This window comes from Nelumbo lutea, chromosome 8 (genome assembly GCF_056320005.1).
Source record: "Nelumbo lutea isolate HS-2025 chromosome 8, American lotus-T2T, whole genome shotgun sequence".
In the NCBI taxonomy this organism is placed as follows: Eukaryota; Viridiplantae; Streptophyta; class Magnoliopsida; order Proteales; family Nelumbonaceae; genus Nelumbo; species Nelumbo lutea.
Genome location: NC_142691.1, coordinates 25,524,758 through 25,548,238, shown reverse-complemented (window position 1 = coordinate 25,548,238; position 23,481 = coordinate 25,524,758). Strand labels below are relative to the sequence as shown.

Here is a 23,481-nt window from a genome sequence, read left to right as displayed (position 1 = left end):
CATTAAGTTAGGCAATCGAACCATTGATTCATTGACATATTCAAAAGTTTTTGACCTATTTTTTTTTAATTTATTTATTAGAATGAATTATTCATTCGAACCGAACGGTCAGACCATCAATCCAAAAATCAGTGACTAGAACAGTTTCATTTCCGGATCATTTTTTAAAATGTTGGCCTCCATTGAAATATTTCATGAGTAATTGACAATTTGTTGTATTGTTAAAGAATTGTCCTTATTGCTTATGCAATAGATAGGTAAAGTAGATAGGATTTTTAACTAATAATACCCATTGGAATTCTATCATTAGTTTACTTAAAGGTGCTATGAATAATGACTTATTTTATTTTAATTATCCTTCTGTTTTAGAAGGTTAATGGTGAAACAATCAGGAATTATAATTTGAATTCAATTCCACCTATGTGTAAGTTGCACATTTGGTAGGGGCATGTATCTTGAAATTCTTTTAAACAAATTTTCGGAACCAAAGTTATAAATCTATCACATGTATAAACCTTCTTCTGTTTTTATTTTTATTTTTTTTCCTTTAGTGTCAACAAGTTACTGTCAAACAAGGCATTGAGTTGGATCAACTGGCTCGTGGGCTCATGGTCTTTACAGGTCACCTCAGTGAAACCTAGACTCTTGACCAGTAACCACTTGCATCTTGGGGTGCAAGTCGGATGGGCTGGGCCAAGACGAGGCTCAGGTTGGTCAATAGGTCCATGCTAAATATGCATATAAATATTTATCCATATATATTAGGTGGATTGCATCTAGGTAGCCATAAGAGGAGTTAGGATGGACTGGATGGAGGGGGTAAAGGAGGTTTGGGTACAAAAAGATTGAACAGATGTTAAAATAGAAAGAAGCATTGATGGGACTGCCAATTAATGGATTTCCATCAAGTTTTTTAGGGCGTGCAGTGGACATGGGTTTTAACTTTAAGTTTTAACCCCACTTTAATTAAGTAGAAAAGGTAGAAAAAGGTTTGCGTCCTTTAAATACAGTAATGTAAATTTAATTATAACAGTGAAAAAAATCGCATAATTAACAAATTGTAAGTTTGTCATAGAATGTTTAAATTAGAATGACTAGAATCTCTCTTTAAACTGGAATTCCAATTGCTTATTCCCAATGCCTGTTTGGTTCAAACGGGAATTGGAGTTGAATTCTATTCATAACTGTTTGGTTTATTTGGAGTTGTAACCGAAATCAATACAAAATTGTTATAATTTAATTTTTTTTTATTTTTATTATTAATTTATTGATATTTTATTATTCTTCTAAGGGTCTGTTTGGTTTGCAGTTGGAATAGGAATTGAAACCCACTGGAATTGGAATCGAAATGGTCCATTCCCATAATTTGCTTGGTTCAGACAGGAATGAGAATGAGAATTAAAATCAGCACAAATGTCATTTCCAAGGGAGGGATAGGGAATGGCCAATCCCTCAAATGGGAGAATGCCATTCTAGCAGTTGGAATCGAAATAATTCATTCCGATTCCGATTCCAGACCCCTATTCCCATGAATCAAATGGTGCCTAATATTTTATTGTTATTAGGCTAGGGAGGTTTTTTGGCAAGAGCTTTTACTTCTTGGTAGACTCCATAATGGGAATCCCATCCCATTCCTCCATGGGGAGATCCCATTCCCCAAAGAATGGGCAATCAGAAACCACTCCCACCAAAAAACGACTGGAATTGGAACGTGTCTTTCCAATTTTGATTCTAAACACTTATTTGGGGAACCAAATGGACCCTTGGTCTTTTCCTTTTTGAATAATGCTCTCAGCAATGTATGTTCTTGCAAAAGACTATTCACTAGATTGTCCTATGATGTTGTGAATTTTTGATGGCACAGTCCAATGCTCTAGCTAGCAGTAAATCGATTTCATTTATGGTTCAAAAGTATGATTATGCCTTGCCAGAGGTGTATCTGACACCCTATAATATATATAGGGGGTGTGTCATATCAAAATTTTAATCTTATATTCATTTATTAAGAAAAAAGATGGGCTGAAAGCAGGCCTAGATTCAAAATGCGGTCACACTCATTGGGGAAAACGAGCCTAGATGCACTCATGGTGCAAATTACTCCAAAGGAAGATGCTCTTAAAACTAATCCAAATCCTGTTCGAGGACTCTTCCCCCTTTCCCATATGTATGTGCCTGATTTCTAGAGGTTCTTCCCATCTTTTGCTTCTGTGTTGGTTAATCATGTTTCAAGAGTTTCCATATCGAATAGGCACAGCATTGTAACCACACAATAAATATTCTCACAACTGTATTAAAAGTTGTTTTTGAACTTTTTCAATATTTTAAGCAACTGGTGGCTAAAGAATTTCTACGCAATTATTTATTGTGTCCATCTTCTGTGCTCACTTGATCTGGGCTGGTTTCTAGTCCGGATCTAGTCGGCATATCATTGTGAACACACTCAGTGAACACTCAAGGACTCATAATCAGGTGATCAGCATCTTGTGAAATTAGGCACGGTTAGTCTTTCTTTCTAGTCTGGTGAGACCGCTCGTGTATTAGGGACTTAATTGCTTTTGATTTTTGCTCTTATGCAAGAGAGGTTTGTAAACCAAGACATGGAAGGTTAATGAATGAATTTGGCTTTACCCCTTTTACAATTGAGGGAGGGAGAAGAAGTCAAAGACTCAAATGGGCCCAAGAATGTTATGGAATCAATCTTTGTTATGAAGCACAAGCCCATCAAAGCCTCAACACAAAAGTTGATTAATTCTCTCTCTCTCTCTCTTGTTTTTTAGTTCAAATTAATCTATGATTCGGCGTTTAATTGAAATATGGTGTGATGTGTAATCCATTCAACAGTGTTGGTGCGTGGTTGTGTTGTGCTTTGATGCATAAAAATTTGAAAAGAGTTTTTTCCCTGAATTTAATGTGGTTATGAAAACAATAATGAAAAACATTAAGACCCACTCCAAGATGATATCTCTGATAAAATGCTTTATAACATCAGCATAAAAAATGATATTTTGAAGTTGTATGGTTTAAAAATGATATATTGATATTATCAAAAAAAGTAGAGAACTATTGTTTGTAAAACTTTTTTCTCAGAAAAACAAATAAGAAAAATATAAGGCTGTATTTTTTTCTTTCAATTTTATTTTTTTATTATTGATAGAGATCAAAAACAAGAAATAAGTGGGCTACACAAGCCTGGCGTAGTGTGACTCAAGCAAATAACATTGAGCCTCCGAATTTTCATTAACAGACTTGAGCTTCAAAGAGCTTTTAATTATCAAAATAATTAAAAAATGCCACAAACGTTTTTTATATCCTTTGAAGGGCTACACAACAGGGGTAGCCCATCCCTGGACCCATAACCCCCAACCCAAGTGCAGGCGGGTTCAATCTCAAATCTCCGCTACAACCAGCAGGAAACCTTACCAACCGACTCGTTGGCACCTTGTGGCCACAAATGTTTTTAAAACCATCAATGACTAATTTAGAGTCATTTTCATATCCAAGCTACACATCAGCAGCATTGATTGGCGTGCATGACATAGAAAAGAAACCTAGAACTGCTCCCACCCCCACCCAACCTATGATAACAAACAAAATTGCACAATTACCCTAATAATGTATTTGGTTTAGGCTCAGTTTGGAAGCAGTGTAAATCTATACTACTAATAAAAGAATGAATAGCCCCATTTCTTGGACTTTTCATTAAACATTTTTACCCATTATCTAAGCAACATACAACGGGCATAAAAATGGCATACATGTCCTTTACTCTTACTCCAAAAACTGCCCACTAATAACAGTTAAGAAACTGTCCACTTATAAATATTCAAAAACTGTCAATGAATTATAAATAATTTTGTCTTGGAGATACTGTCATGTGCAAAAACACGTACATGTTTACTAATATATATAAAATAATATAAAACACAAGGTTTTGCAGTCTAAATATTTGTATTTGTACTCTTTCCAAACTTAGCCTTAGTAAAAATTAATGCTTTGTTCATTTATCAGTATTTCTTTGGGGTAAATTGATCAATCAGATAAATGATTACGATCTCTTTATCTGTATAGGTTATACAGGGTACCACAGTAAGTAAATTTTCTAAAAGTATCGGATACCTAGGTAAATAATACCTTTTAAATGATAGAAAAATTTCTTACCCGCCCACTAATAACAGTCTCTCCCTCCTGTTGTTCTCCTTATCCAAATAAATTATATCATATAAAACCGCTGAAACCAAAGTTACTCAAACAATTTTTGCCTGAAAAACTCACATGTGGTGTTGCCTTTACTACTGCTGAAACTAAAAATCTCAAGGACACCCAGAGGTGTTGCATTGAACTCAATCAAGCCTCCTTAAATTCATTAAACAATCTCAATAGTAAAACTAAAGCCTGAAATTCTGTAAGAACTGTAAATTTTTCAGATGAGAAATTTCCAATTATATACTTGCAATAAAGAAACCATTATAATACATCTTAAGGAAGAATTATCGGGACATTTAAAAAGAAAAAGAAGTTGTACATTTACAAAGTAAACCTGAAAATGGTACCCTGTTTAATTATTCCTGAACAGCTCTTTGAGATTTGTACCAAAAAAAAAAAAAACAAAAAAACTCTTTGAGATAATGATGGGTAGTTTGTTGATATTAAGAACTAAAGCTATCACTTCTGCTTGACAATATGGCAACTAAATGAAGTATAAAATAATAAAGAAACAAAGTAAAGAATTGAAAGAAAAGTATGACAATTAATTCTTCTTAATAAATATTTGAATACAAGGAAAGAAAACCTGAGACTATAAAATATTTGGGAATGAAGAAAGGAAGAAAATGATTTAGAAAATATTAAGTAAAAGTAGTAGTACAATTATCATTCTAAATAGGCTTCCGGTTATGCATAAGCGAAGTAACAATTCAAATTCACCTTCCTTCTTTTTTCATTTAACATCAACAATAACATGGATAACCTTTTGTTTCAGGGTACAATGATGAGATAGTTCTCTCAGAATTTAATTTATTGAGCAAAGAGTATAATTTTGTATTGATGTATAAAATAGACTTTTGTAAAATTGCACTTCACAAAAAAAAAAAAAAAATATGGTGCCAAATGAAGAACAAAAATGAATCACATAAAATAAACCATCGGCTCAGCCTCTTAACCCAGGAGAAACCAAAAAAAACCTATCTCCTGCACAAACTGAGCCTCCTATAATTCTTAAATACCATCTCCTGCAATGAATGGGTGATTCAAGAGCATCTTCGCTGTCCATCTCAACTCAGCATTCTTCATGAAACACATATTCAGAAAATCCTTGCCCTCGTCTGACATCTCACTGGGTACCTCTGGCAAGGAAAAACCAGAGCTTATCTCAAACAGAATACAATTAACATCCGAACCGACTTTGCAACTCAATGCCGGCTTCCCAGTTATCATCTCTGCCACAGTGCAACCTAGAGCCCATATATCAGCGGGAGCCTCCTGTATACCATCTCTAACAACTTCCGGTGACAAGTACAGAGGAGTGCCTCTCCAACCACTCTTCAATTTCTTCTGCTGAACCTTCTTCGCTAATCCAAAATCTGCAATCTTTACAACGTAGCAATAGCTCCTGGTCGTTCGCTTTCGGGAAGACAAAGAGAAGGAAAATGTAGAGGAAGGAACGAGAATGATATTGGCAGACTTGATATCGCAGTGGACATAGCCACGAGAATGAATGTAAACGAGCCCTTCAAGAATCGACTTCGTATAGCGCTTCACTTCGGATTCAGGTAACCCACCATTCGATCTCTTTATATGTTGGGCTAGAGATCCTCCAGAACCGTACTCCAGTAGCAAGTTAAAGTAAAGCTCGTTGTTCCCAAAGGTGACTTCATCGCCAAAGCAGTGAACGATATGAGGGCATCCATCTAGGTCGGCCAGAACTTCTCTCTCCTCCTGGAGCGTATCCGATTGAAGGATCTCCGCCCATTTCACAGCCATAATCGGCGGCAAGTTGCATCGACGTGTGTTGACTCTCCTTGTCATAGCCAGAGAAACCCTGGAAAACCCCCCTCGGCCAATCGTCTTCCCTCTCAACCATGACTCACCATTATTCTCGTAGTCTCTCTTGTCCTGAGGCTTCTCTTGCTGTTTCCGCTTCATCGCTTTCCAAGCTTTGTTCTACACCACCAAACTGCAGAGAAATGAAAACTCACTTTAGGGTTTTGATCACTGAAAACAGACAATCAAGAAAAGCAAAAGACATTACACTTACCAGAAGTAAGGAACGCGCAGTTCAAATCCTTGGATGATAGTGAAGTACGAACGGATAATCAAAACCAGCGAACCCCACTGAAGAAGAACCAAACAATCGAACAATTTACGTTGGTTTTTACAGAGAAATCAAAATGAACGATCGGGAGAAGTAAAATGGACTCAGGAATCGAGCAGGGTTCAAGAATCAGGGTATTTATTAGGTTTCACTGTCCGCACCGACTCTAACTCTCTCTAACTACGCTTTCAAATAACACGGCAATCGGTTCTTTGGGAATGAAATTGGGAAATGCACGTAGAAGTCTTCGGGGGTAATATAGTCAATAGGTAATAGAAAACAACAAAAAATAAAGGGTACTTTGGAGAATAAGAATCCACCGACTCGGAACTTCGGACAACTCCATATACAATTTCCAAACGATTTTCCTTTCACTGCCTGTCACTGGCCGTTGCTCCAGAACTCACAACGGCTAGTAGTGCTCGAATCGAATCTTTGTTCAATCGGCAGAAATTTGACCAATCAAAACATCCCGTGAATTTTGTTGAACACCATCCGATGATCTCTTTTTTATGATATACCGGTTGATAGGCTGTAACAAGTGTACAAACACTCGTTGAAAACCGTCACAAAAACGTAACTTTATAAATTAGTGACGCTTTCCCGTTTAAGTGACCAACTAGTCGGGACCCCGTGCGATGCACGGGTTTTGTGTATCGAAATTGAAGCCAAAAGAGTCTGATGACATTTCCAATTGGCGAAGTTGGTTCAAATCCAACCCAAGCATCATTTTTTAATTTATATGTCCTTATATAAACTCCGTTAAATGCATCTTTATTTAATAATTTTCATAAATTTTAATTTATGTTACTGTTTTAAAATTTGTATAATTCCCAATTCTAATATCGTTTACTATTTATTATTAATTGTAAGAAATTATTTTAATTACCTTTATTTATTTTATTAATTTTGAATGTATTACCTTAACTCCAGTTTGGGGTGGTTTATCCCCTGCACTGTACCTCAATAGCTCATTACCAATAATAATAATAATAATAACTGTAGTGCCTACATAAATCCACAACTGATGCTTCTTGATCTGAGGTGGTGCACGAATCATGGGAGGTAATCAGATAGTCCTTGCCAATAGGGCAGAGCCGAGGTGGAAGGATGGAGCCACACTTCAAGACCTGTGAACAAGAAAGGAAGTCAGAGGCCCAAGGAGTTATCCACAGGTAGATACTCCAATGCTCAAGTTAGTAGAAAGATGTCAGTGGTTGGGCCAAGCAATAAGGTTGCTGGTCCGAGTAGAGTAACAGTATAGGTGTTAGAAGTCTAGAATCCCCTACCTTGAGTAGGAGGTACTGTTTTATTGCCATGGTTGGGTTAGGCTTCCGGGGTTGCTGGGATGAGGTTAATTGCCAAGGTCTTTGGGATAGAGTCCTAATCCCCAACAGAGTTGTCCTCTCCTTTTCTTGGTCGTGCTTATCCGCGTGACGTAAGGCTGACGTGGCCAAGAGGATAAGGTTGGGGCTACGGAGGTAGCACAACACGACCATGGATGTGGAATTGGTGCATGCCATGGAACTGGCCAAGCATGGCCGACGTAGCCAAGATGACTAGGTGGCCACATGTCATTCAAGGCAAGCTCAACCATGACCGGAACACCACTCCCCCAGTTTCGAAGTCAATGAATGAAATGCTCGGCCGAGGTGTACGTGCGGCATGGTGCTTTAGTTTTCAGTTGAGGTACTCTGAGTTGAAGTCCTGGTTGAGCGTCTAGTCTACTTAGTATTGCTTGGCACTTGTCGGAGCTTGGAATCCGCACAATGCGGGTTGCGACTGAAGAGTGCTTCGATTGTCGACTACGAAACTTTGACAATTAGAACTTCGAAATCCGAACACCACTCTTCTAGTTCCAGAGTCGAGGAGAGGAGTGCTCGGCTGAGGCTTGGTGTGTCGTTTACTTCAGTCAGGTGCCAAATAGATTTCATCTTTAGGGTTCGAGCTTCCGTGTTGCTTGACTACACTGCACTGCGGAGGGCTCTTCGTTCTTCGATTGAGGAACTTGGAACTTGAATTTTCAAAATCCGAGCACGACTCCCCCAACTCCGAAGTCGAAGAGGAGAGTGCTCAGTTGGGGGTAGCGCAGACTACTTGGCTGAGCTATCTCATGGATTGCTCGGCTAGGTTACAATGCAGACTGCCCAGCCGGGACCGCCGCGAGCATGTCTTGCTTGGATGGTGGGCCCGATTGAACCAGTGTTTCAGAACGGACCAATGAGGTTTGTGGGCTTGGTCAGACTGATGCTTCTAGACGAGCTGGTGTAGTTAATGCTCATGCCACTTCCAAAACTTCTTGTCAGGGGCATCACTTCGATTCCCGAGGCTTCGTACATAGGGTAACAATGGCGCTGATTGGTCTTCTTGGACTTCGTTAGAAGAAGCTGTTGAACTATCAAAATCAATTTTCTTGTACCATTCGGTAAGAGGTTTAAAATAACGTTCACCATTAATGTTGTGACAAAGGATCTCTCTGTGCATGTGGTTAGCTGGTAACTATTTACAATAATATTTGAGGGTGATCCATATCATTGCTAAGAAAAGCACAATAATCCCAAGCTTGTGGAGCATTATTTCTCAAGTTGGATAATCAAGGCTGGTAAACATTATCACTCAGTGTGAGATCTTTCTGTTGGCTACTATTTATTTTATTTTATTGTCACAATTTCTGTTATGCATGTTATTTCCTAATTTAAAGAAAAGCTTCATGTTCCTATTCCTATTCCTATGCATTGCTTATTTATATCTTTGAAGTACAATCACTTATAACAAGTGATGAGGTAGCATATATTGCTTGATACTCAATGTCATTTCACCTGTCGAAGACATCATTAATAAAATTAATGCTATTTTTTCATATGTCAACATTTCAGAATCTTGTCATATTCATCCTGAAGAGGACAAAGCTGTTCCTTAAAAAGACAAGAAAAGGAGGCTGAAGACACCATCCCAAGTTGAGGCCTTGGAGAAATTTTATAATGGTATTGTTGTATTGCTGCTCCTTTTAACATATTTTATAGTTCTGACTTGATGCTAAGTTCACTTGAACTCTTATAAGAAATGTCTCTTACCAAAAGCTTTATTTTACCAAGAACACAAGTACCCCACAAAGTCAATGAAATTACAACTTGTAGAGGAGATAGGATTGTTGGAAAAGTAGGTATCTGGGTGGTTTTGGCATAGAAGGTTGAAAGATAAAAAGCTATCCAAAGAACCTTTGTGGTATTTCAGCTTCACAGGACAGGTTGTTTGCTCAGAGTGAGGATCCCTATGGTGCAGAACCTTTGTGGTACTCATCTCGAAATAGCAGTTATTTGTTGATGAATAGAACAGCAGCCACAGCAGTAGAACAGGTGGGTTGAGTCTTGATTCGAAAAGCACCCAAAATGGCATTGTGAAGGGAACATTTATTGTACAAACCAAGAATCTATCAGTTTGAAACTAAAATGTATTTGTGACTCAAATCAAATATTTTGAATGAGAATAGATTTTTAAATTTTATTTGTAATTGATGTTTTTATTTTTGCATTTCATTTGAATTTAGATGAGTGTAGAGAAACAGGTTATTTGAAGAAAATTAGAAATAAAATTAAGAAAATACAAATTATATAAAAAATGTATATATAGATTTAGTGGCAGTCGCGACTACCACAAAAGATGTCCATGACTACTGCTAATGAGGTTTTAGTAGCAGTTTTTTGCTTTTAGTGGCATTTTCCTGACTGGATTGGATTAGACCAAATCTAGTCCAAGTCAGTGAATGCCGAACTCTCCAAGGTGATAAATAAAGCAAAATAGGAATTGGATAGCAATGTGTATGTGTATGTGAGTGTACCTTTGGAGGCTAGAGATTTACCTTTATATAGACCTCAAGACTCAGTTGAGACGTGGCAAAAGGGATGAGATAGGTTGCCAGCTCACTAGGACAGTAGAAGGCTACATGTCCAATGTTTACAAGGCATGGCGGGTGTCTTTATCTTCCCCACGAAGCGGGGTGGAGGAGCTTATTCTTGCTAGATGGGCTTCGTTTTCACAAACATTTTGGGCTAACTATTCCGTGTGAATGAGGAAGGGAAAGAGATTGTCATGTAAGTCTGAGATTTACTAAAATTGGCGAGGTCTCTAGGTTACAAGCTGCCTAGGTTAGATGTTAAAACTGTATTAGGCATGTGTTCCTAGTAGCGAAGGAAAAGGGCAGGATTCAGCTACGGACAGAAAACCATAGCCTATGTTCGCGTGGCTATAGCCTATGACTACGGTTCAACTGATCCGTAGCCATAGCTCATCTATAGCTATGATTTTTGTCTAAAACTAAAGGATGGATTTAAACAATACAAACCTTTAGCCACAGACTGAACCGTAGCTAAAAGATGCATATTTTTACGGTTTGTAACTACAGTTTTTCATTTATAACCACGGTTCATTATAAAATCGTAACTAAATGTAGCAACCTATAACTACAGTATTTTGTCAAAACCGTGGCTAAAAGAGGCAATCTACAGCCATGGCTTTTTGTAAAACCGTAGCTAAATGTACAAACCTTTAATTATGGTTTTGTACGAAACTGAAGATATATACATCATATTATAACTACAGTTTGGACAAACCGTGGTTAAAACCTGACTATGGCCATGGTTTAATCCAAAAATGTAGCCAATTGTTTTTTAAATAATGATAAAATACCTGTTCCATTCATACATTCCATAACTAATTATTCAAATTAAAATAGTAAAATAGCAATAATTGATACTGCCACCTTAAAGCAATGTTTATTTCATTCATACATCACACGAAAATTATATATTGTAATAAGAAACTACATGCCATGTATAGTTTGATACATCCATTCTGTTACCAGCAAAAATATATTACAAATGTCAAATTTTTCTCAATACATATTAAAGACAAGATGACCTTTAAATAAAAAATTCTAAATATAAAAGAAATATCCATTGTCTCCAACCATGCTTTGAGTCACTCGTTGAATGAAAACCTACAAAGAAAACAAGAAAGAAAGGTTAAAACAAGGATTACTTTGATGACCTAATTAAATATACAACATACACTGAAAAAATAAGTGAAAGAAGCTAGGTAATTAAAATAAATAGTATGTCAATGATATATATTAAATTTCTAATTAAATGTGTTTGGTGCTGACTAGTTTCTCATGAGAAAGGATGAAAAATATATTGCTTTTAGGTTATATGCCCCGCATTAACTTGGCATTAGAGTCGTCTTAGATTAAGGTGAGGTGTTTGGTTATATGAGCAGTGTTTCTTTGGGCCTTTAGTCGGTGGATAACGTTAGTAATAGTAATAGTAACGAGCAGTGGTTCTTTGGGCTTTAGTTGGTGGATAACGTTAGTAATAGTAATAGTAATTAATATTAATGATTAATAATTTTATATTAATGTACTTATGAAATTATTAATAATTTATTTTATAGTTTAATTATTATTAAAAAGAAAACTTTAATTATTATTTCTATGCAATAGTAATGAGTTAATAATTTCTCAATTATTAATTCTTTATATTCATTTACTTTAATAAATTCTTAATTCTTAATTTACTTTAAAAGAGTAATTAATAAATAATAAATATTTACTTCATAATTATAACCATGGAATTTTAGTTATTTGTGGCTATAGTGATAAATAGTTCTTTAGCCACGGACAAAATAATTTTTAACCACAGACAAATTGTCCGTAGCTAAAGCTCAACGTCTGCTTTTATAACTTATAGCCACGGATGCATTATGACCGTGCTTATAAATATCTTTTACATGGACAGAATAACTTTTAACCACGGACTTAGTGTCCGTAGCTAAATCTCAACTTCTGCTTTGTAACTTATAGCCATGGATACAATATAACCGTGGCTATAAATAGCTTTTAGCCATGGACAATTTGTCCGTAGCTAAAGCTCAACTTTTAGCTACAGAGAAATTATCCGTAGCTAAAGTTCAACTTCTGCTTTCGTAACTACGGATACATTATAACCGTGGTTATAAATATCTTTTAGCCACGGACAAAATAACTTTTAACTACGGATAAATTGCCCATAGCTAAATCTCAAAATTTTACCATAAACATCAAATTATCCGTGATTATATCCCATGTTTTAGCTACGTTTTTTTGACCGTAACTAAAGTACCGTAGCTATAACCCCATTTTCCTGTAGTGGAGGTTGGAGGATAATCGGGTTTCATAAGTCGATCTAACGAGGTGCCTTCAAGTGAGGTCCTACCACAAGCATAGCCAAGAGAATGGCAAGGCATGATTAGAGCGAGAGATCATCCATCATAAATGAGAATGAGAATGGGGTAAAAGAGTTTTTATAACCAATATTTTTTTCGATAAAATGATAAATAAGAAACCAAGTGTGAGTATTTATGTGGAGGAAGCTACCAAACATACAATTTTTTTGCATAACTGAACATCCAAAATTTTTACCTCCTTGATAGGGGAATTTGGATCTATTTCATCATAGAGCACACCTCACACCAAGGAATCAAGATTTCCTCCTCAAAGATAAAGGATGGTAATTGGGTAGGCACAAGACTCTACCTACCTTTTTAGATCTCTTAATCCATACCCTCTCCAAAATTCATGGTAGATTGGATTTTCATAGCTCAAACCCTCTTTGCACATGAAAATGTAAAACCCTTTCCAACCTTACTCTCGGGTGGAATGGGTGAGATTGGTAGGTTGGGTTTAGAACCTGTATTTAATTTCCTATTATTTTTAATTATATTAAAAGTAATAAACAAGTAAAATAGCATGAACAAATATCAAAATTTCCAAGTATTTGAGTAACATGTACAAAACACATAAACTACTAATTATCCTTCACATGAATTTCAAAATATTATATATCCAACACCTATTACATTGGTTCATATGCCTTCAAACAATATGCAGGTCAGGTAGAGTCATGTATAGCCTAATATCATACTCTACTCATACCCATATGGGTTGTGAAATCCCAAAACCCGTCTGGTGGAGGGTGATTTGGCCCGACCTCGTAGCATGGGGACACGTGGACATGACCTGGCATAGGTGACAACTCAGCGTGACAGCCTGGCCATAACTCGGCGTAACAAACTCGTCGGAGCCCGGCCGGACAACTCGGTGGATGTGGCAACTCGTCGGGAAGCAAGACCCAGCTTACCCCGAATTCTCTCCAAGGGTGGAGCGCCTCGAGCTCCCTCCATGCGAGGAGTCCCGATCTCCTCTTGAGACCCGAGCTTCTCCTAATGAACCTCGAGGTCTTCCTTCTTCAGAAGGGAACACCCCGACCTTCGGCTAAGTATCCCGAGGTAGAAACACTTCGGGTCAGCAATGTTAACACTCCTGTCCATACTTGCCTAAGGCCCGCCTCAAGTGTAAGCACCTCAGCGTACCCCGGCACCTTAGTGTAAGATAGTTCGACCCAAGGTAGTTTGGTGCAAAGTAGCTCGGCAACCTGCAGGAAAGATCCGCCCGACAGCCGTACCTACCGAATCTGGAGGCTGCGCCCACGTCTCTTGTCAGGCGGTGTCGTGCCTGCCACTTCTGCCAGATGTGGCACGCCTGACAAGTCCGTACCCTGCAACGACTGCCCGCATCGGCCACCTCGGTTCTGGCAGTAACGGTTGTGGCAGAGGCGGTTACACCTGATTTGATAAGATCTCCGATATAAAAAGACCCCGACCTCCAAGGAGCCAGGGTATTGTGTTTGCGCCATATGCACTCTTAGTTCTCTCTCTTTGTATTCTCTTTAATCCTCTCAAAGTTCTAACTTAAGCATCGGAGTGTTCCTGCTGGGCAAGCCCCCCGCGAATTCTTCACCTTCCTTTTTGTCTCAGTTATCGTCCGTCATAGATAGGAGCTAGGTTTCTGCCAGGTAGGAGTGCCCGGATCAAGCAGCATCACCGTCCTACCCCAAAATCCATTTTTTAAGGAAAAAAGACCATCCCTATTAAGGTGCATAAGGGTGGATGCTGATCACGTAGGTAGAAATTTCCATCCCTATTCATTGAATTGGTCCTCACACCCATGTCACAACACTCGTAGCAGACATTTTCCTATCGAGCTTCCATGTCAATCCACAAGTAGGAAACCCATGTCTCAATACATTCTGGGGTATAAAAGAAGTTCTCAATTCAAAACTTTATTATGGTTCTTCATGGAAAATGATGATGACGAAGGAAGAGAGGCTACAGAAGTTGAAGCCAAGCTCTTGCTTAGGATGGGTGTCATTGGACTCCAAAGAAGCTTGTAGAGGAGTGAAAACAAAAGCCCTAAGATTGTAGCCAAAATCCTTCTTTAAAAGCTATTGTAATCTTCCTATCTCAGCCAAAATGCTATTGGAGAAGAAATTAGAATTTTGGGTTTAGTTAGAATATCACCACAGCACCGAAAATTAGGTAGAAGGATGGAGGGTAATATTGGGTTTTAAAAAAAGTATAGGTAATGTGGTGTCACATGTGTATAGATTTTGAGGGAGCATTAACGGACATCAATGGTAGGGATAGAACTAGTCAATAGTCAAAAAGCTTAGGGGGTACTCTAAGACAATATGTAAACAGTAAGGGTATAGTTTGTAAATTAGCGAAACAGTAAGGGTACAACCTCTATTCCTAGGCATATGTTCATACTCTTATCCATTATTATATTTTTCCTTAGTTTTTTTTTCTTACTTCGTATTTGGATTTTTTAATAGCACATTGAAATGATTAAATAAAAATTTTACTTAGGCCCATAATTTGACCAAAGGCCTCTTGGAGTCACCACTCTCCGTGAACTCAGGGTGGTGAGTCCCCAAACAAAAGGTTTCTCTTGATTTTTTTTTATAGTGACTCCACGTACCTTGCTTGTTCAAACCCAAATTCTAGGGTTTTAGCTTAGGAGAGGGAAGGGGTGTGGCACCTCTCTCTTGTACCTGATGAACCCCTAATGGCATGATTTGTTTCTCTTGTGAAAGAGTTAGATAAAACTGAATCTACAATTGATATCCAATGCTTACATCATTGGATTAGACAAACCATCAAATAGCTCATAATCAAGAATTTTACATGGTTTGTGGTGTCTAAAATGCTTCGAGTTGGAGTCCAATGAGTTTGGTGGTATCGGAGTTCCCCCTTAACACTCCTCTAAGAACCAACAATTCCTCAAAATGAGAAAGAGAGGTTTAGGCACATGTCTGATCAAGCTCTTCCCTTCTTTAGATCGAATTCCAATGAGTGGGGTGGTACTGGTGTTCCTCCCCTTCACACCTCTCTTGGAACTAGTTGTCTACTTGGAGAAGGGGCAGCATTGAGTTTAACCCAAGCCCCTTCTTCCTATCTCAAAGTTGGAATGAGATTGGTAAAAGCAAAATGCCAATGGGAGGACCAGACCTTACCTACGTTTAAGAGGGAGAATGGAGCAGAAGGTTTCGATGTGCCCCTATGTTTTGGGAGGAAATTCCAAGGAGTTTAAGCTTCACACCTACCTAGAACTCAAAGAAATCACTACTGCAAATGGGAGAAAGTGAACAATGGCAGTTGTTGAGGTGTTCCTACAAATCTATTGTCTTCAGGCATTCTTGGTTACAATGTCGAGAGGTGGACGATGTGAAGATATAGAAAACTGATAGGGGTGGACTTCAGTAGAGGAGAACTACTACAAATAGTTAACGACAGCTTGTTCCAAATCCTTTCTCAGGAACAAAAGCGAAGAGAATAAATAAAAGAAGAAAAGGAAAAGATAATGACAATGAAGATAAGTTAATAAGAAAAGAGAGAAAGAGAGAGAGAGGTTGATGTCACATGTGTATGAATTTTGGAGAGATGTCATATGATGTCACATGATGTCACATAATATTAGTTTAAAAAAAAAAAATTATAAGTCATATGATGTCACATGTGTATGAATTTTGACAGAATGTGAATACACGCGAGTAGAATTAGTCAATTGTCGATTAACCAATGAGGGTACAGCCCCTATTCTTAGACATGTGTTCATACTCCTGTCCATTATTATATTTTTTATTAGTTTTTTTATTAAGATTTTTTAATAGCATATTCAAACGATCACAAGAAAACTTTTACCTATTAAAACGATTGTACTGTAGCCCCAAGAATACGGCAAAAGCTAGAAAAGAATCAACGACCCAATCCAAACGAGATATTCCTGTTCGGTTTAAGCCAACCAAATCGAGCATCCAATTGATAGTAATTTTGCTCGGTTTTTGCTACTTTTCATTAGGATCAATAAAGAATAATTAATAAAAAATATAGAATGGAGTTTGAAAGTCCAAGAATTTGAATTGCCACAAGACAGTTTCTTATTTCGTATAGACGGGATAACCTACCAATAAATCACGTTTCAATCCTTTATTAAAATTATTCCACACCGCACATCGAGGATTGAAATCGTATTTTATAGACAGAAAATCCCAATTTTATATAATATGAAGCCCAAGCCCCAAAGAAAACGATAAAAAAAAAAAAATCGTGGGTGGATTTAGATTGGTCAAAACTCTTTCCATACTGTATCTTTTCAGGCATAAAACGAGATCCGGTCTCCAACAGTATATACCGACGGCAAAGAGATCAATTGTCGGTGGACTCTCTCCAAACTCCAACGCATCTGAACAAGCAAGCTTTGGGTAATGGTTCTCTTCTTCACAGGAACTTCGTATCTTCAGCCCTCAAAACTTCCTTTGGTTCTATTTCAATTATCCTTGGTTTTCTTATTGCTAATCCCTTGTTCCAATTCATTATCCTTCAACATTTCCAGTTTTGACCAAAAACCACGAGACATAGTGTTGACAGGAGATGCAAACTTCTCCAAAAATGGCGTTGAGCTCACCAATAACCAACAGAACTCCCGAGGTCGAGCTACATATAAAGATTCGGTGCGTCTCTGGGACAAGGAAACACGAAATCTCACGGACTTCACCACCCGTTTCTCGTTAACCATTGCGACGATAAATAACTCCCTTCCTGCTGATGGGTTGGCTTTCTTCCTCGCCACATCAAACGGTTCTGAGCACCCTGCAAATTCAGCAGGTAGCTGTCTTGGTCTTCTCACTTATGACGATTATCTCGATAAAGTGTGCCTCAACAACACAGACAATCAACTCATTGCAGTAGAGTTCGATACTTATTGTGACGACCGTGTAGATCCACTATACAATCATGTGGGTATTGATCTCAATTCAATTAAGTCTGTGGAAACTACTCGATGGTATGGTACTATTACGAATATAGGAAGCACAGTTGATGTTCGGATTACCTATAATTCTAGCACACAAAATCTGAGTGTTGTCTTGGCATATGCTGAAAAGCCAGTAGCCATTAGCAATGGGGACCCTGACCTTTCTTATAAAGTTGATATGAGGAAGTTCTTACCCGAATGGGTGACTATTGGGTTTTCTGCTGCCACTGGTCTGGGGGGCTTAGAGACCCATCAAATTCATTCCTGGGAATTCTATTCGAGTATGGAAGTAGAGACAAAGAAGACGAATTCGAGTATGGAAGTAGAGAAAAAGAAGACAAACAATACAAGATTGTTTGTTGGACTGTTTGTTGGTGCAGGTACTTTGATGGTTCTGAGCATTATATTTATATGGCTTACCATGCGTATGAAGAGAAAGAGGGACACAGAAGAAGTGGAAGATGATGATGATGATTCTATGAATGATGAATTTGAAAAGGGAGCTGGTCCTAAAAGGTTCTTGTATGGTGAATTGGCTCGGGCGACAAATGACTTCCATGAAGAACAAAAGCTTGGAGAAGGAGGGTTTGGAGGTGTTTATAGAGGTTTACTGAGTGATGTCAACTTGGAGGTGGCCGTCAAGAGGGTCTCCAAAAGGTCTAAACAAGGGATAAAGGAGTATACATCTGAGGTGAAGATCATTAGCCGATTACGACATAAAAACTTGGTCCAACTTGTAGGGTGGTGCCATCAACGAAAGGAGTTTCTCCTTGTGTACGAGTTCCTGCCCAATGGGAGTCTTGATTCCCATCTTTTTGGACAGAAGGAATCACTAACATGGAAGGTAAGGTATGATATTGCTCTTGACTTGGCCTCTGCACTTCTCTATTTGCAGGAAGAGTGGGAACAATGTGTTTTTCATAGAGACATTAAATCAAGCAATGTTATGTTAGACTCTAACTTTAATGCAAAACTTGGGGATTTCGGGTTGGCCAGACTTGTGGACCATGGCCAACGAGCACAGACAACTGTGTTGGCTGGCACCATGGGTTACATGGCTCCAGAATGTGTTATAACTGGCAAGTCTAGCAAAGAATCAGATGTCTACAGCTATGGAATTGTTGCTCTGGAGATTGCTTGTGGAAGGCGGCCTGTTGAACCAAGGCTAGAATCGAGTAAGGTAAGATTGGTGGAATGGGTATGGGAGCTCTACGGAAGAGGAATGCTATTTGAAGCAGCAGAATCTAGACTTAAAAAATATGGGTTTTGATGAAAAACAAATGGAGTGTTTGATGGTTGTTGGGCTATGATGTGCTCATCCAGATTCCAACCTCCGACCCTCCATAAAGCAAGCGATGCAGGTTCTTAATTTTGAAGCTCCATTACCCACTCTCCCGCCTAAGATGCCGATACCCACTTATTGTGTCCCCCAATTTAATGCATGTGATCATTCGAATTCATCTGATGTTGTGTTCCCTTCTACTAATTCTTATACTATATCTCTCATGTACCCACGCTAAGTCATATTTTAATAAATTATGTTGTATTGACATTAATTTTCTGTATTGTTTTTTATGTTTTCCTTTGTTTATTTAAGTGTGGCTCATCTATTATAGGTAGGGGTGTCAGTTGGACTGGATTTGGTCCAATCAGATCCAGTCCAATGTGGGTCCAATATAAATGAATCGGGTCCAATTCAAACCAATAAATGCTTTGGATTAATCTGGACCTGTCCAATTCGATGCCTGGACCATCTAGTCTGTTCAAATTCATTTTTTATTTAAATTGGTTTCAACCCAAACGCAGTCCATTGACACATGTATTCTTATCTTAGATCAATGGACCACGTATTCGCTTAATTCAAACCAATCCAATATAAATTTGTTACGAACGGACCAGGTCCAGTCCAATTTAATAAATATTTTAGACTGGATTGGTCCAATCCAATATGCCTTGTTGGTCCATCCAATCTGTCCAAATTGATTTATTGACACCGTTTATAAAAATAAATGAAGTTTTAATTTTCTTTATACAGTTTCCCAATTATTCGATTTGCAATGTTGATTAGGATTGTAGTTAACGATTGTTGAAAGAAACTAAATGAAAAATCTAGCTTAGAGTTTCTTCGTAAAAATTTTATTTACATTTAATAAAGGATTTTCGGCTCTAACAACTCTTGTACTTCGCAAAAAAGCCACTTATAATCTGAGGGGCTAATTTAGACCTCGGACTAAGTTGAAAGAGACACCGTTAGCCTAAAAATACATGGTGTTAGTGACACAATTTACAAAATAGTGTATTGTTAAATCAAAAAATTGAAAAATTACAAATGAATTCCATTGAATAAAATGAACTATTTAATGTAGAATTAATAAATATTGAAAATAATATAAGTGGGTTCCACTTGAACTTTCCTCTATTTAGAAGAAAAATAGTTGGTGGGCTCCATTTGAATTTCCTCTTTGAATGGAAAAACAATAGGTGGGACCTACTTGAAATTTCCTCTCTACCTCTCTCTCTCTCATTCTTGGCCGAATCTCCCTCCTATCTTCTACCTGCTTTCCACATGCCACCTTCGCTGCAACTCTCAGCAGCGGTTGAGAGTTAAACAAGCCTAAAAGTGGTCAGTATCTAGACGATACAAACCAAATTTTGAATGAGACATCTGTGGTTCGCTCCAATCTAGTTTCTGTAACACTGTTTTTTTGGCCAAGTTTGGTAACCTTTCTATCCAATTACTAATCACAAAGACAATAAATTGAAAAGGGTTTCAAAATCTTGAAAAGAAAGACAGAAAATCTGAGAGGGAGAGAGAGAAAGAGGCAGCCCTTCCATCATGTTGTCAATAAAATCTGGTGTTGAACAACTCCTCATCCAAGGTCATGGTGGAAGCTTCTACAACCTTCTATTCGCTCTCAACCATCGGCACCTGATGAGAAGACAAAGGAGGTGGAAGAATCTGTCGCAAGCCTAAAAGACTCATCAGTAACCTCAAGAGCCGCTGCCTATACATCAACGACCAATGGTGATTTGGCACAAGGCAGAAGCCAAGAAGAGTTAGGAAAGTTGAGCGATGCAGACTTTCATCTAAGAGCCAACGATGTAACATCATAAACCCTAATTGTCATTTTTAAGGTAGGGAAGGTCCCCCTCCAAATCCAAGTCCAAAATTGATAATGTCATTATTTTTCGTACTTATTCAGAATTGGCTCTTGAAGTCTTTTTTGATGCTGACTGGGTTAGTTGCCCTATTGATTGTCGCTCCCAAGGGGATTTCTGTGTTTACCTAGGTCGTAATCTGATTTGATGGAGTTCTCATAAATAGTCTATGGTTTTTCGCTCCAAAACAAAATCAGAATATGATATAGTCTTGCCTTTATTGCCGCTGAAATTCTTTGACTCTAGATGTTACTCATGGAGCTTGGTTTCAAGCTCCCTCGCCCACTTGTCATCTGGTGCGACAATTTGAGTGCCAAGTTTCTCTCCTCCAATCCTATCCACCATTCTTGCACCAAGTACATAGAATTGGATGTTTACTTTATAACGGAAAAAGCTACGATCGGCCTTCTACTAATCAATCACATTCCCAGCCATGATCAGATTGCAGGCATTCTTATCAAACCACTACCATCAACAAGGTTTGATGACCTTACATCCAAACTTACCGTCTTCGAGAGACCGCTAAGCTTGCGGGGGGATGTTAGAGTATCTCAATAGTTATGATAGACTTCTAACTGTGATGGTTATCTCTGATAGCTATCCTAGATAACTAACCATGGTTACCTAGGATAGTTATCCTAGATAACTTATCACCTTATCTCATTATCATGTAATTTCCTAAATAAACTCTAACTTTGTAATTGTTATCTTTTATACATAATTATTCTCTTGTAGCTTCTCTATTTAAACGATTCAAGAGACCGATCATTTTGAACAGAGTCATTCCATTCTCATTGTTCTAGTATTGCTCTTATACAAGGTAAAGTTGAATCCAATCTTCTGACATTGTTCATGTTAGATCTGATCCAATTGGATTTGATAGGACTCGATTTGAATTTGAATCCTATCAGTAAGTTGGATATTTGGATTTGATCCGATCCAATCTGACTTGTTTTCTTTAAAAATTAAATTATTAAGAGAATAGTAAAATATACTAATTTAAATAAAATAAAAATAAAAAATACAAGTATTTATTAATTATTTTCATCATATATATACATGTGTTTTATAAAAAATAAATAATATAACAAAATTATAAAAATTTAATACAAAAAATATATTTATAAATAAATAAATAACATATATATGTATTATATATTTATATTTATAAATATATAATATAAATAATCCATCTTGACCCATGGAGTCAAGAGGTTGAATGGCTCATTCAATAAAAGGGTAGGGTCAGCTTTTGGAATGTTTACTAAGACTTGTGCTAACTGCTTTTGTTTAACATATTTGGGGTAAATTAAAAGGAACATGCACTATTTTTTGAAAAAGTCCCTTCCTTGGGATTTGGTTTGCTCTCAAGTTGCTTATGATATCTGATGGAGCGCAATCCAGCCGGTCTTAGCTGTCAACGAACTCGCCTCTGAGCTGGAGCATCGGGGAGCCTGAAACGAGAAAGATGAGAGAAATCCGGGGGGAACCCGGTGTGATAACTCCAAAGCTCAAGTCAGTAATCTTTCAAAGTCAAAGTGTAGACCAGATAGCGCAAAGTTCACATATCTTGCTTGTTGGGGGCAGGGGCTCTTATAATCACTTCGCGCACTCGCTTCGAGGCCCTTGTCAGGTCGGGTATGATTTTCCTTGCGCCTGTCAATTCGGCCATCATCCTTTTTGCTGGGACAGAACCGTCACTGCCTAACTGTCTCTCTAACTGGAGATGGCGGTGTCATGTGGCGGTGGCAGGTGGCCGTTTAGAGTGCGGTCGTCAAGCGTCAGATCCCAAGTCAGTCTGGTGCGGCACCCTCGGGTACGGACTTCCTCAATGTCAGGCATAGTACAGTTTGTTTGGTTTTGGTGCTCTGAAGGTGATGTGGAGTGGTGAGCGAGGCAAAGTCCTGAGTTTGGAGGTATGTATAGGGCATGTCAGTTCGGCGAGGGGTATCCCGAGCTGTTACAAGGCAGGCTAGTTCGGCGAGGTGTATCCCGAGCTATTACAAGGCAGGCCAGTTCGGTAAAGTGTATACCGAACCGTTACAAGGCAAGCCAGTGCAACGAGGCGTATCCCGAACTGTTACAAGGTGGGCCAGTTCGGCGAGGTATGTCCCGAACTGTTGCAAGACATGCCAGTTGCTTTTGCCACGTGTCACGCCTTAGACTTGCTTTTGTGTCGAGCTATTGCTTTTGCCACATGTTGCATAACTGTGAGGTCGGGCCAAATATTCCTTCATCAATTGCCCCCCACTCCTCGCGCCAAGTGTCTTGCCCTGGTGTGGGGAGTTTTGCGAGGTGGTAGGTGGATTTGTCCCGTCCTTCGAATCTTGACTGCGCGAGTTGCTTTTTCCAGGGTTCTTCGGTTCCGAGAATGCGGGAAACGTGCCTACTGCTCATAAATGTTGATGGTCATGACAACGCGTGTTTAAATTTCAAAAATTCGCGCCGTTGGGACGTGACAGCGGGTCATTTAAATTAAAAAAAAAGCATGCCACTGTCGGACGTGCGCTGGCGGTTGTCAGGGAGACGTGCGGCGCGGTCAGTTTTAGAAAGACATGCGTCGGCGCGACGTCGGTTTCAAAAAGGCGTGCGCTGATGTTTCGCTCTTTTTGGAAAGACGTGCGCCAATCATGTCTCGACCTCAGGGGACGTGCGGTCAGCGCGAATGTGGGCCATCGGATCGTCTTTGATTTGCACGATCGGTTATTGGTTACTGTAGCTATAAATAGTGGGGGACCCCAGTCGATTTGTCACTTCTGTGGTTTGCCTATTGAGCTCGCGTCCAACTTTTCAGCTCGCATCCAAGTTTTTTCAACTCACGTCTAGG

General features: G+C 38.5%; 2 pseudogenes; one reads left to right on the top strand and one right to left on the bottom strand.

The window, feature by feature from the left end:
• Nucleotides 1-5,214: 5,214 nt before the first annotated feature.
• Nucleotides 5,215-6,141, bottom strand: LOC148843477 (mitogen-activated protein kinase kinase kinase 20 pseudogene; annotated as a pseudogene).
• Nucleotides 6,142-16,810: 10,669 nt separating this feature from the next.
• Nucleotides 16,811-19,015, top strand: LOC148843476 (L-type lectin-domain containing receptor kinase IX.1 pseudogene; annotated as a pseudogene).
• The last annotated feature ends 4,466 nt before the right edge of the window (nucleotides 19,016-23,481 follow it).